This window comes from Protopterus annectens, chromosome 4.part0, assembly GCF_019279795.1.
Source record: "Protopterus annectens isolate FY-2018-M chromosome 4.part0, PAN1.0, whole genome shotgun sequence".
NCBI lineage: Eukaryota > Metazoa > Chordata > Ceratodontiformes > Protopteridae > Protopterus > Protopterus annectens.
Window position 1 is genome coordinate 182,411,981 of NC_056733.1, and position 12,332 is coordinate 182,424,312.

Genomic DNA, 12,332 nt, shown 5'->3' on the forward strand with positions numbered 1-12,332 from the left:
CAAGGAGAAAAATGTAAGATGAGGGGATGCATATTTACAGAGTAATAGTGCTGTATGGTCATAGGTGAAGTGGAGTGAATAGTTGAAGGTGATAGTCAGGCAGCCATTAAATGGTGTCTAGTGCTGAGAGACTTAGGAAGTGTGTCCAGGATGGGAGCAGGTGCATTTTACTTGCAGATTAGGATGAATAATGAGATGTTTTCTGAAGGGGAATAGAGCAGAATGTTCAATGAAACATGGTGGGAGGGACTGCCAGACAGTGGGAGAGAGGGGCAATTATTGAAAAGGCATGTCTAGTAATTTGAAGGGAGGCAGAAGAGAGAGTGAAGGTGCAGTTTGTTATTTGTGCATAAGTTATAAGTGGATGTTTTTTTCAAGGAATTTTGCTGATAGAGGGGTGAAAGATTGTAGCCAAAGTAGTTTAAAGAGCTGAGTTACAAGTAGAAGATTGTCTCTTTGTTTGATGAGAAATCATTTTGCTTTTTTAAGTATGAAGCAATGGTGTTCTTTTGGTGGTGGTGATGGTGGGGAATTAATGATGAAGTGGCAGATGGAGATGGAGACATTTTGGAGTGTGGTGGTGTTAAATTAAGAAGCTAAGGCAACAATGAGGCGGCTGTATTCCAGGTGTGTTAGGAGAACACCTTTTCTGAGGACACCAGAGACAATGGGAGATATTTTTTTGGACCAGAAGGCCTGAGGCCTAGATGCATGAAGAATGTTGTGGCTTCAATGAGAGAGTTGAGTGGGAAATGATAAGGATCTTAGAAATTTTTGCGAGTCTTTGTGGGATGCCACAGAGCATAGTTTTGGTTTTAGTTGGGTTCAGGAGGAGTTTGTGATGGCTAAGCTAGTTCTGAAGTTGGTGTAGGTGTGATTGGAGTTGTGACTGGATTGTAGAGTGGGATGGGCTGGTTCTATACATTATCATATCATTTATATGTAGAAGTGAGGAAGATGTGGGAGAACAAATTTAAGTTTGTTAATGAAAGTCGAGAAAAATAAGGGGACAGAGTGGAACCTGGAGAGACCCCTTTATGTAGGTGAGCTGTGCCAGAGAAGGAATTACCCAATTTGACTTTAAAATAGCTTTTTCTAGAAAGTTTTTAAACCAAGGCAGAGAGTTAAAGCTGATGTGAATTTCTGTGAGGATGCCCTGTTGGAGAAGGTGATCAATAAGATGGAAGGCTTTTGTTACATCAATGGGGAAAGCCCTGGTAATATTTTCTTTGTCAGTCTTAAGTAGGATATAGTCTGTTTGGGTCTAGAAGGCAGTCATGGTTCTGTGACCTGACCAAAAGCCATGCTGTTTTTGGGAAAGAGAAGACAGTATTGTTGGATGTGTTGGGAAAGTTGAGCATTGACTTGTTTTTCAATGATTTTACCTAGTATGGGCAGGAGATGGGAAAGAAGTGAGAGCAGTGTGCAGGGTTAGATTGTTTAGGGAGTGGGTTGATTCTACTGGTTTTCCAGATGAGAGGCATATTGTTCTGAAGATACAGAGGTTATAGATGTGAGTTAGATGCAGGAATATATGTTCCCTGCAATGGTAGATAAACCAAGTGAGAATATCAGTTTAGATGGTGTTAAGAGCTGTTTCTATAGATTTATGTTTTGGCTGCTTAATGTAGAATGCGGGGATGAAGTGAGAGGATGAGAGGAGTCAGTTGGTGGTGCTGAGTGAGGTATATGCGTTTCCATTTTAAATGAATGAATGCAGTGCATCTAATAGCTGCATATTCCATTCACAGAAGGTGCATAAGTACACAAGACTCCGAAACACTGTACTGTCCATATTCTCTATTGTGAATACGCTAATGACATGCAGAGGCATAATTTACATAGGCCACACCCTCAACTACACTGTTCACTTACAAGTAATTCTGCAACTAAGTACGGAGGTTTTATTTGCTGCTCAGAGGTACAAAGAAACTTTACGAATCTCATATTTATCTAGTGTGCAAGGCTGTGCAAGGTGGCTTTGCACAGGTCTCAAACATTTACAAATAAAGACCCAACTTTTTTTTATAGAAAAAAAGCAAAACAAAATAAAACATAAATATGAATTTTTTAGAGCAAGTATGGTCTATATTAGATCTATTACATTTAATGAAAATGGTAGTAACTATGAACTGTACCCTCCTGGTAGCATACTTCAGTATCTGACATCAAATTACACTGTAACACTCTTGATCCTTCTTATGATCTAGCTTTTAAATTACTCTGTATTATTTACTAGTTACCCTTTTGGATCCATCTGACTGTACTATTGTTAGTATCAGGTTAAAGTATATATTTTTACACAGTGTTATATGTCAAGGTTTGAGTGTCTTTTCTGAAAAAAATCAGAAATGAACTATGTATTACAATAGTGTGCTTGTCCAACTGTAATCTTTGCAACATCTACATCTCTGACTGCATATGGCTCTCGTAAATAAACCAAATAATGTTTGCTCTGCCCACTCGTCTTTTGTTGTAAAAAACAGCCTGTCTCAATGCTGTGCAAATTTGCCTGTCTTTTATGGTCAGTATATGTTTTTGTTTGCCTTTTCTAAGTGTATTTTTGTCTACCTTTTCTTTCTTGTATTGGTTTTACATGTACAGCAATAAAGATTTATCCACATGAGTGTAGTTAAGTACCAGAATTGCAGATGTTATACCTGTCATTAGGTGTTCCACATGTGCATGTCCCCTTAGCATTAAATAAACTTGTTTTCATGGCATTCCTTTTGTTTTGGAGATCCCCACATATTTACCTTGGTTTGCAATGAAGCACTTAACAATACAATTTTCATGCAACTAACAAGATGTATGTTTATAATGCTTTTCCTGTTTGCTACAGAACTGGGCAGCCTGGATATTGTTGAATCATGAGCTGTTATCTGGAATGATTGTATCTAGTATTCTCAAAAGCAGAAAAAAAGTTTACCAAATAGTGGTAAAACAGTCTTGGCAGGCATTGAGCTGTCTGGTTCTTCAACAGGAAAATTTGATTATCTAGTCATCAACCAAAACAGACATTAATTTTCATTTATTAGACCACACAGATGTTCACTTGAGTGAGCCAGGACTGAAGTGGACACTTTCAATATCTGAAAAGGTGCTGTATTATTTATTTATTTATTTATTATTTATTTAGTTAACATTTGTTAACCAGGATAGTCTGACTGGACAGCTAGTGTCCATTTTCAAGCGGAGTCCTGGGGAGAAAAACTCCATACAGTTACAAAATAAAGTTCAATACAGTTACAGAAAATAGATTAATGAATGATAAACAGTTGTAGGTTACAAAGTTGTTGCTGTTGTTGTCTGTCTTTCGGCTTTTCCCGGTAAGGGGTCGCCACAGCGGAACTCCAGTCCACTAATGATTGGCAGTAGATTTTTTTTATGAAACACCGAGGTGCCAGCTCAATGCTCAACCTTCAACGAAGGCACACCCATTTGCGCACGCATGTCTTTCGAACGCTACCCAACCACGGGGAGGACATGCAGACGCCACAAAGAAGGCACTCCCAAGACATTGAACGAGAGAACCTCTTGCTGTGAGGTAACAACGCTACTACCGTACCACCACAGCATAGTTGTAGGTTACAAAGTATAAATGATAATAACAGTAAGGAAACATGCTATAGAAAAGTTATAAACAGTTAATAGAACAAAGTGGAGATACAAATATGTGAGCATAGCAGTTTCATCAAATGAGCATAGGTACAATGTATGTGCAGAAATTAACCAAGTATAAAACAATATACACAATATATACAATGAGCATTGTTAGAGCACAGTAAAAAACAGTATGTACAATATATACAGTGAGCACTGTTAGAGCACAGTAAAAAACAGTATGTACAATATATACAGTGAGCACTGTTAGAGCACAGTAAAAAACAGTATGTACAATATATACAGTGAGCATTGTTAGAGCACAGTAAAAACCGCTATGCACAATATATACAGTGAGCATTGTTAGAGCACAGTAAAAAACAGTATGCACAATATATACAGTGAGCATTGTTAGAGCACAGTAAAAACAGTATGTACAATATATACAGTGAGCACTGTTAGAGCAGAGTAAAAACAGTAAGCACAATATATACAGTGAGCACTCTTAGAGCACAGTAGAAAACAGTATGCACAATATATACAGTGAGAACTTTTAGAACACAGTAAAAAACAGTATGCACAATATATACAGTGAGCATTGTTAGAGCACATTAAAAACATTATGCACAATATATACAGTGAGCATTGTTAGAGCACAGTAAAAAACAGTATGTACAATATATACAGTGAGCATTGTTAGAGCACAGTAAAAACATTATGCACAATATATACAGTGAGCAATGTTAGAGCACAATAAAAACAGTATGCACAATATATACAGTGAGAACTTTTAGAACACAGTAAAAAACAATATGCACAATATATACAGTGAGCACTGTTAGAGCACAGTAAAAAACAGTATGTACAATATATACAGTGAGCACTGTTAGAGCACAGTAAAAACATTATGCACAATATATACAGTGAGCAATGTTAGAGCACAATAAAAACAGTATGCACAATATATACAGTGAGAACTTTTAGAACACAGTAAAAAACAATATGCACAATATATACAGTGAGCATTGTTAGAGCACAGTAAAAACAGTATGTACAATATATACAGTGAGCATTGTTAGAGCACAGTAAAAACATTATGCACAATATATACAGTGAGCAATGTTAGAGCACAGTAAAAAACAGTATGTACAATATATACAGTGAGCATTGTTAGAGCACAGTAAAAAACTGTATGTACAATATATACAGTGAGCATTGCTAGAGCACAGTAAAAACGGTGTGTACAATATATACCAATATATCTCCAAATTCGCCACCAAGGCAAATTCCCTCTCTCATCACTGCACCTCCCTACAAATTTTAAATTGGCTTGAACTCCCCAATCAACTAGACTACCTCCAAACTGTCTCAGCCCACAAATTAATATTTCAACCCACCCTCTGCCCCACACTCTCCAATATTCTTCAACCTTATACCCCCCAGACCCCTTAGATCTTATAACCAAAACCTTATTTCCGTCCACAAACCCAAGCGCCCAGCTGGTCAGCTCTTACTCTCCTTTTCCCCTTGCTAAAAAATGGAATGCCCTGCCCTCTATATTGAGGACCTGTGACAACCTACACTCCTTCAAAACACAACTCCACTTCTACCTACATAGTCACAGAAAATGTAACGGCACACTTCACTCTATACCTCCCAAGCTCCCCTCTTCCTTCTCTCCTGGCTAACCTTCATACCTTTCAAATTTCTCTCATAGTCATACATTGTTAATGTAACTAATATCTACATCCAACCCTATGCTTATTGCCTATCATCCTCCAGGACATTTTTCTTTAACCTCCTAGTTGCTTAATTGAAGGTCTACCTACTTGACTGCATTTTATCAGCTGTTTCGAAATTCAACCCTTTTGTATGTAAGTCAAATTTATCTTTGTACTTTATTTGTATTTTTTACTTGCATTATCATTATGTGTTGTAACATTGTATTGTGGAGCTTTTCTCCCCGGGCCTCCACTGAAAACAGGCTCTTGAGCCCAGTGGACCTCCCCGGTCGCCAAACTGGAATAAAATAAATAATAAATAAATATACATTGAGCATTGTTAGAGCACAGTAAAAAAAACTGTATGTACAATATATACAGTGAGCATTGTTAGAGCACAGTAAAAACCACTATGCACAATATATACAGTGAGCACTGTTAGAGCACAGTAAAAAACAGTATGTAGAATATATACAGTGAGCATTGTTAGAGCACAGTAAAAACCACTATGCACAATATATACAGTGAGCACTGAGCACAGTAAAAAACAGTATGTACAATATATACAGTGAGCACTGTTAGAGCACAGTAAAAAACAGTATGTACAATATATACAGTGAGCACTGTTAGAGCACAGTAAAAAACAGTATGTACAATATATACAGTGAGCATTGTTAGAGCACAGTAAAAAACAGTATGTACAATATATACAGTGAGCATTGTTAGAGCACAGTAAAAACAGTATGCACAATATATACAGTGAGCACTGTTAGAGCACAGTAAAAAACAGTATGCACAGTATATACAGTGAGCATTGTTAGAGGACAGTAAAAACAGTATGTACAATATATACAGTGAGCATTTTAGAGCACAGTAAATAACAGTATGTGCAATATATACAGTGAGAATTGTTAGAGCACAGTAAAAACTGTATGTACAATATATACATTGAGCATTGTTAGAGCACAGTAAGAAACTGTATATACAATATATACAGTGAGCATTGTTAGAGCACAGTAAAAAACAATATGCACAATATATACAGTGAGCACTGTTAGAGCACAGTAAAAAACAATATGCACAATATATACAGTGATCACTGTTAGAGCACAGTAGAAAACAGTATGCACAATATATACAGTGAGCACTGTTAGAGCACAGTAGAAAACAATATACACAATATATACAGTGAGAACTTTTAGAGCACAGTAAAAACAGTATGCACAATATATACAGTGAGCACTGTTAGAGCACAGTAAAAAACAGTATGCACAATATATACAGTGAGCATTGTTAGAGCACAGTAAAAACAATATGCACAACATATACAGTGAGCACTGTTAGAGCACAGTAAAACACAATATGCACAATATATACAGTGATCACTGTTAGAGCACAATAGAAAACAGTATGCACAATATATACAGTGAGCACTGTTAGAGCACAGTAAAACACAATATGCACAATATATACAGTGATCACTGTTAGAGCACAGTAGAAAATAGTATGCACAATATATACAGTGAGCACTGTTAGAGCACAGTAAAAACAATATGCACAACATATACAGTGAGCACTGTTAGAGCACAGTAAAACACAATATGCACAATATATACAGTGATCACTGTTAGAGCACAATAGAAAACAGTATGCACAATATATACAGTGAGCACTGTTAGAGCACAGTAAAACACAATATGCACAATATATACAGTGATCACTGTTAGAGCACAGTAGAAAATAGTATGCACAATATATACAGTGAGCACTGTTAGAGCACAGTAGAAAACAACATGCACAATATATACAGTGAGAACTTTTAGAACACAGTAAAAAACAGTATGCACAATATATTCAGTGAGCATTGTCAGAGCAAAGTAAAAAAACAGTATGTACAATATATAAAGTGAGCATTGTTAGAGCACAGTAAAAACATTATGCACAATATATACAGTGAGCAATGTTAGAGCACAATAAAAACAGTATGCACAATATATACAGTGAGAACATTTAGAGCACAGTAAAAACAGTATGCACAATATATACAGTGAGCACTGTTAGAGCACAGTAGAAAATAGTATGCACAATATATACAGTGAGCATTGTTAGAGCACAGTAAAAACAATATGCACAACATATACAGTGAGCACTGTTAGAGCACAGTAAAACACAATATGCACAATATATACAGTGATCACTGTTAGAGCACAGTAGAAAACAGTATGCACAATATATACAGTGAGCACTGTTAGAGCACAGTAAAAAACAATATGCACAATATATACAGTGATCACTGTTAGAGCACAGTAGAAAACAGTATGCACAATATATACAGTGAGCACTGTTAGAGCACAGTAAAAACAGTATGCACAATATATACAGTGAGCACTGTTAGAGCACAGTAAAAAACAGTATGCACAATATATACAGTGAGCACTGTTAGAGCACAGTAAAAACAGTATGTACAATATATACAGTGAGCACTGTTAGAGCACAGTAAAAAACAGTATGCACAATATATACAGTGAGCACTGTTAGAGCACAGTAGAAAACAGTATGCACAATATATACAGTGAGCACTGTTAGAGCACAGTAGAAAACAATATGCACAATATATACAGTGAGAACTTTTAGAACACAGTAAAAAACAGTATGCACAATATATTCAGTGAGCATTGTCAGAGCAAAGTAAAAAACAGTATGTACAATATATAAAGTGAGCATTGTTAGAGCACAGTAAAAACATTATGCACAATATATACAGTAAGCATTGTTAGAGTACAGTAAAAAAACAGTATGTACAATATATACAGTGAGCATTGTTAGAGCATAGTAAAAAACTGTATGTACAATATATACAGTGAGCATTGTTAGAGCACAGTAAAAAACAGTATGTACAATATATACAGTGAGCATTGTTAGAGCACAGTAAAAAACTGTATGTACAATATATACAGTGACCATTGTTAGAGCACAGTAAAAACTGTATGTACAATATATACAGTGAGCATTGTTAGAGCACAATAAAAAACTGTATGTACAATATATACAGTGAGCACTTTTAGAGCACAGTAAAAAACAATACGCACAATATATACCGTGAGCATTGTTAGAGCACAGTAAAAAACAGTATGCACAATATATACAGTGAGCACTGTTAGAGCACAGTAAAAAACAGTATGCACAATATATACAGTGAGCATTGTTAGAGCACAGTAAAAACAGTATGTACAATATATACAGTGAGCATTGTTAGAGCACAGTAAAAAACTGTATGTACAATATATACAGTGAGCACTGTTAGAGCACAGTAAAAAACAATATGCACAATATATACAGTGAGCACTGTTAGAGCACAGTAAAAAACAATATGCACAATATATACAGTGAGCACTGTTAGAGCACAGTAAAAAACAGTATGTACAATATATACAGTGAGCACTGTTAGAGCACAGTAAAAACAGTATGTACAATATATACAGTGAGCAGTGGCACAGCACAGTATACACCAGAAACATAAGGGAATAAAATCCTACAGTAGGGTGAGGCTTCAGGGTGCTCCATTGCAGTTCCATAAATGGTTGGTGTAGAGGTATGATTTAAGGAGAAATTTTTGTGGGAACGGGTTTATAGGAGGGTGGTGGAAATATTAAGTTTAAGTTTGTGTCTAAGGATAAAAGTGGGGTTGTGGTCACTAAGAGAGGTGGATGGTGTACCACACTAATGGGCAGTATTGGGGTGGTTTGTGAGGCTCCAGTCTAATATAGATTCCCTTTTTGTGTCTTTATCAATATGTGTGGGTGAATGTATGAGTTGGGTCAAGTTATATAGGTTAATATGGTAGCTGGGTGTTGGAGAGTGGATAGGGTTCCAGTCGATGTTGACATCGCCTAACACTATAGATTCTTGAGGAAGGGAGTGGGAAGCCCAGTGAAGTATTGATTCTAGGGTGGTCAGGTTGTCGCCCGGGGATATATAAATCCTGAGTAAGTTTAGATGCTTGTGTTGGTTTAAGAAGAGTTTTGCAAATAGAGTTTCTGCATTTTTGAAGTCTGGGGATTCTTTGTGTAGGGGACGAAGTTTTAAGTTAGTTTTGTGAAGCAGGGCTATGCCACCATCTCTTTTGTGCACTTGTTCAATGAATACTTTGCTTCGGTCTTCTAAAAAAAATAAGAAGATGGTGCCATGCTTAGAAGGAGGCAGGGCAGAATGGTAAAAGTAGAATACGGATTTCAAGGACAGATCTAGAGGAGGTTCAGAGGAACTGGCTGCCCACAGGAAGGATAAAGCATGAGGACTAGAAGGGCTGCCTCTTTGTGCCTTTAGAAAACTGCCCAGTATGCTGGCATCACCCTCATCCCCAACAGATCTTTAAAAGATCACTGACTAGTGCAGAAGTGCCAGAGGGCTCAAGGATAGCAATTGTGGTGCCCCTGTACTGGCCAATGGAGGGCGGACAATTCTGTAGAGCTACAGGTATAACAACATTGACAGGAAAGTCAAGGAGAAAATCCTGATGGGAGGTCTCATGGTTTGTTTAGAGGCCAGAACTCACTGGGATAGCAACCAGTCTGGGTTCATGACCAGAAGAAGTTATCAGTCAAACCAGATCCAGTTTTATGACAGGTAAATTTTGACATGTCTCTAATTGGAGGGTTTAGGGGCAAGACAAAATCTGAGGAGCTGTAAACCTGAATGGTTGAATGGTAGAATACAGATGGTTGTGGTGACAGGGATAATGACAGGAGGAAGGAAAATCATTAGTGGAACAGTATGCAGGTCTATGCTTGTCCAGTATATTTCAATGTATCTTTCTCTGATATATCTGAGGGAAATAGAGAACAGGATAATCCTGTTTTCTGATAACACAAAGGTGTAGCACTGGAAGGTGAGGGAAGTCTATGAGGGAAGTCTACTGAAGTATTTTGAAAGGCCAAACAAGAGAAAAAATGTGGCATTTGAGGTTCAGTGTAGACAAATGTGATGTACTTAACTTAGGCAACAGCAACCCTGGTGCGAAATAACAGCTGGGGAAAGTGGAACTGATGGTGTTAGAACAGGAAAAGGATGTAGGGGCATTGATTACACCTGGACTACACCACTGGCAGGAGAGTGAGCGGTCAGTGCAGAACTAACAGAATGCTAGGCATATCATCATGCTAGGCATATCATCAGAAGATATATTACAGAAGCAAAGACCTACTGCTTTCACTAAATTGGGCCTTGGTCAGACACACACTGGATTCTTTAGTTCTTAAGGCAGTATAAGGAAAAGGACACTGGGCAGCTGGAAAGAATCCACAATAAAGCTACCAGAAAGATCCAAACAATAGAAGGGGGATAATGTGAGCAAAGGCTACTAGAGGTACAACTCTTCTGGCCCAAGTCCCAGAAGAAATGGAGGACATTATACTGGTGTACTGATCATGTCAAGGAGATGTGAAGAGTGATTCTGAGCTGGAAGGACAGAGAGGAAAGGAAGAAGTCTAGGCATGGATGTGGACCTATGAAATGGATTGCTGGAATGTGTAGTGGAGAAAGAATTCATAGAGACATTTAAGAGAGTATGGGACAAGTGGAAAAAGGGTACAGAGAAGTAAGAATGAAGGGGAAGTATAATTTTAAGGCAATTAGAAGGGCAGACTCGATAGACGTAGTGTCTCACTCTGCTCTTAACCAAATGTTATGAAATATTGTGACATTCCTTTAAGAGGTGTCCCTCTGGTCTTAACTGATGTGTTCATGTGTAATTTTATTGGGGAGCTTTTAAGCTCACTTCTTTCTTCAGATAAATATTTTATTTTTGCAGTTTGTACAGTCTGTCCTTACGATTACTGTCTGATAAATTTTGTATAATACTGGCATTTTTTTTCTTTTGGATATTCCAAGAGTAACAATCTATTTCCTTCTAAAACCCTGAATTCACCTGTTGTTATCTTAGTGTGTATTATGATATATGTTTCACAACTTTATTTTATTTGCAGACATTCCTTTGTATTATATCCAAACAAACAATTTGGTCTTAATCTTACTTTTCTTCTTAAGTCTTGTAATAATTATTGCTTACAATCTAAACAAAAGTCACAGAAAGAAGAGCTGGACTCAAAGATTTTTTAAGTGCTTTAGTTCGTTTTGATAAAATACAAACTTCATCTGAACAAATATCTTAATACAAAAAACACCTTTTTATACACAGACACATGACATCATCAACCAATAAAATCAAATGTTTAATTAAACCTACTAACTGTTAAAGAAACATTAAAAATATGCCATTAAATTCAAAACTGCTAAATAAAAAGCATTAAATGAATGAATAACACTTATATATAAAGAAAATATAAATTTCTATATAATAAACAACAATATTATATATAGGTAAAATGCAATATGCCTCTACCTTTACAATCTTTGCATCTGTAAAAAGCACTTTATGTTGACAGTTTCATTCAGTCCTGGAAAATGATCAGCATGCAGTGCAATTTGCCATTTTCTTTCTATACATTCCAATAAAGTTTTAAAATCACCAGTAAACACATCTGAGTCTACAGTATCTAACACAAAAAATGAAAACTTTTTAAAATAGTTGCAAACTGTACCATGTTGTGCCAATGCTTCACCAGGTTTTATATGCATTTTACCTATATATAATATTGTTGTTTATTATATACAAATTTATATTTTCTTTATATATGTGCTATTCATTCATTTAATGTTTTTTATTTAGCAGTTTTGAATTTAAGAGCATATTTTCAGTGTTTATATAACACAGTAGGTTTAATTAATCATTTGATTTTATTGGTTGATGTTATCATGTGTCTGTGTATAAAAGGGTGGTTTTGTATTAAGATATTTTTTCTGATGAAGTTCGTATTTTATTAAAATGAACAAAAGTGCTTAAAATATCTTTTGAGTCCGGCTCTTCTTTTTGGGACTTTGCTGGTTTTGCTTTTACTTCATTTTTTGGGAGAAGTGGTTGCAGTGAATTGTTACAATCTAAACTGTTGC

At 36.3% G+C, this 12,332-nt stretch overlaps 1 protein-coding gene across 3 annotated transcripts in view; it reads left to right on the top strand.

Moving 5' to 3' along the window:
- AFMID (arylformamidase) overlaps positions 1 to 12,332 on the top strand; it is a 737,969-nt gene that overhangs the window by 699,575 nt on the left and 26,062 nt on the right. The gene's annotated exons all lie outside the window — the stretch shown is intronic.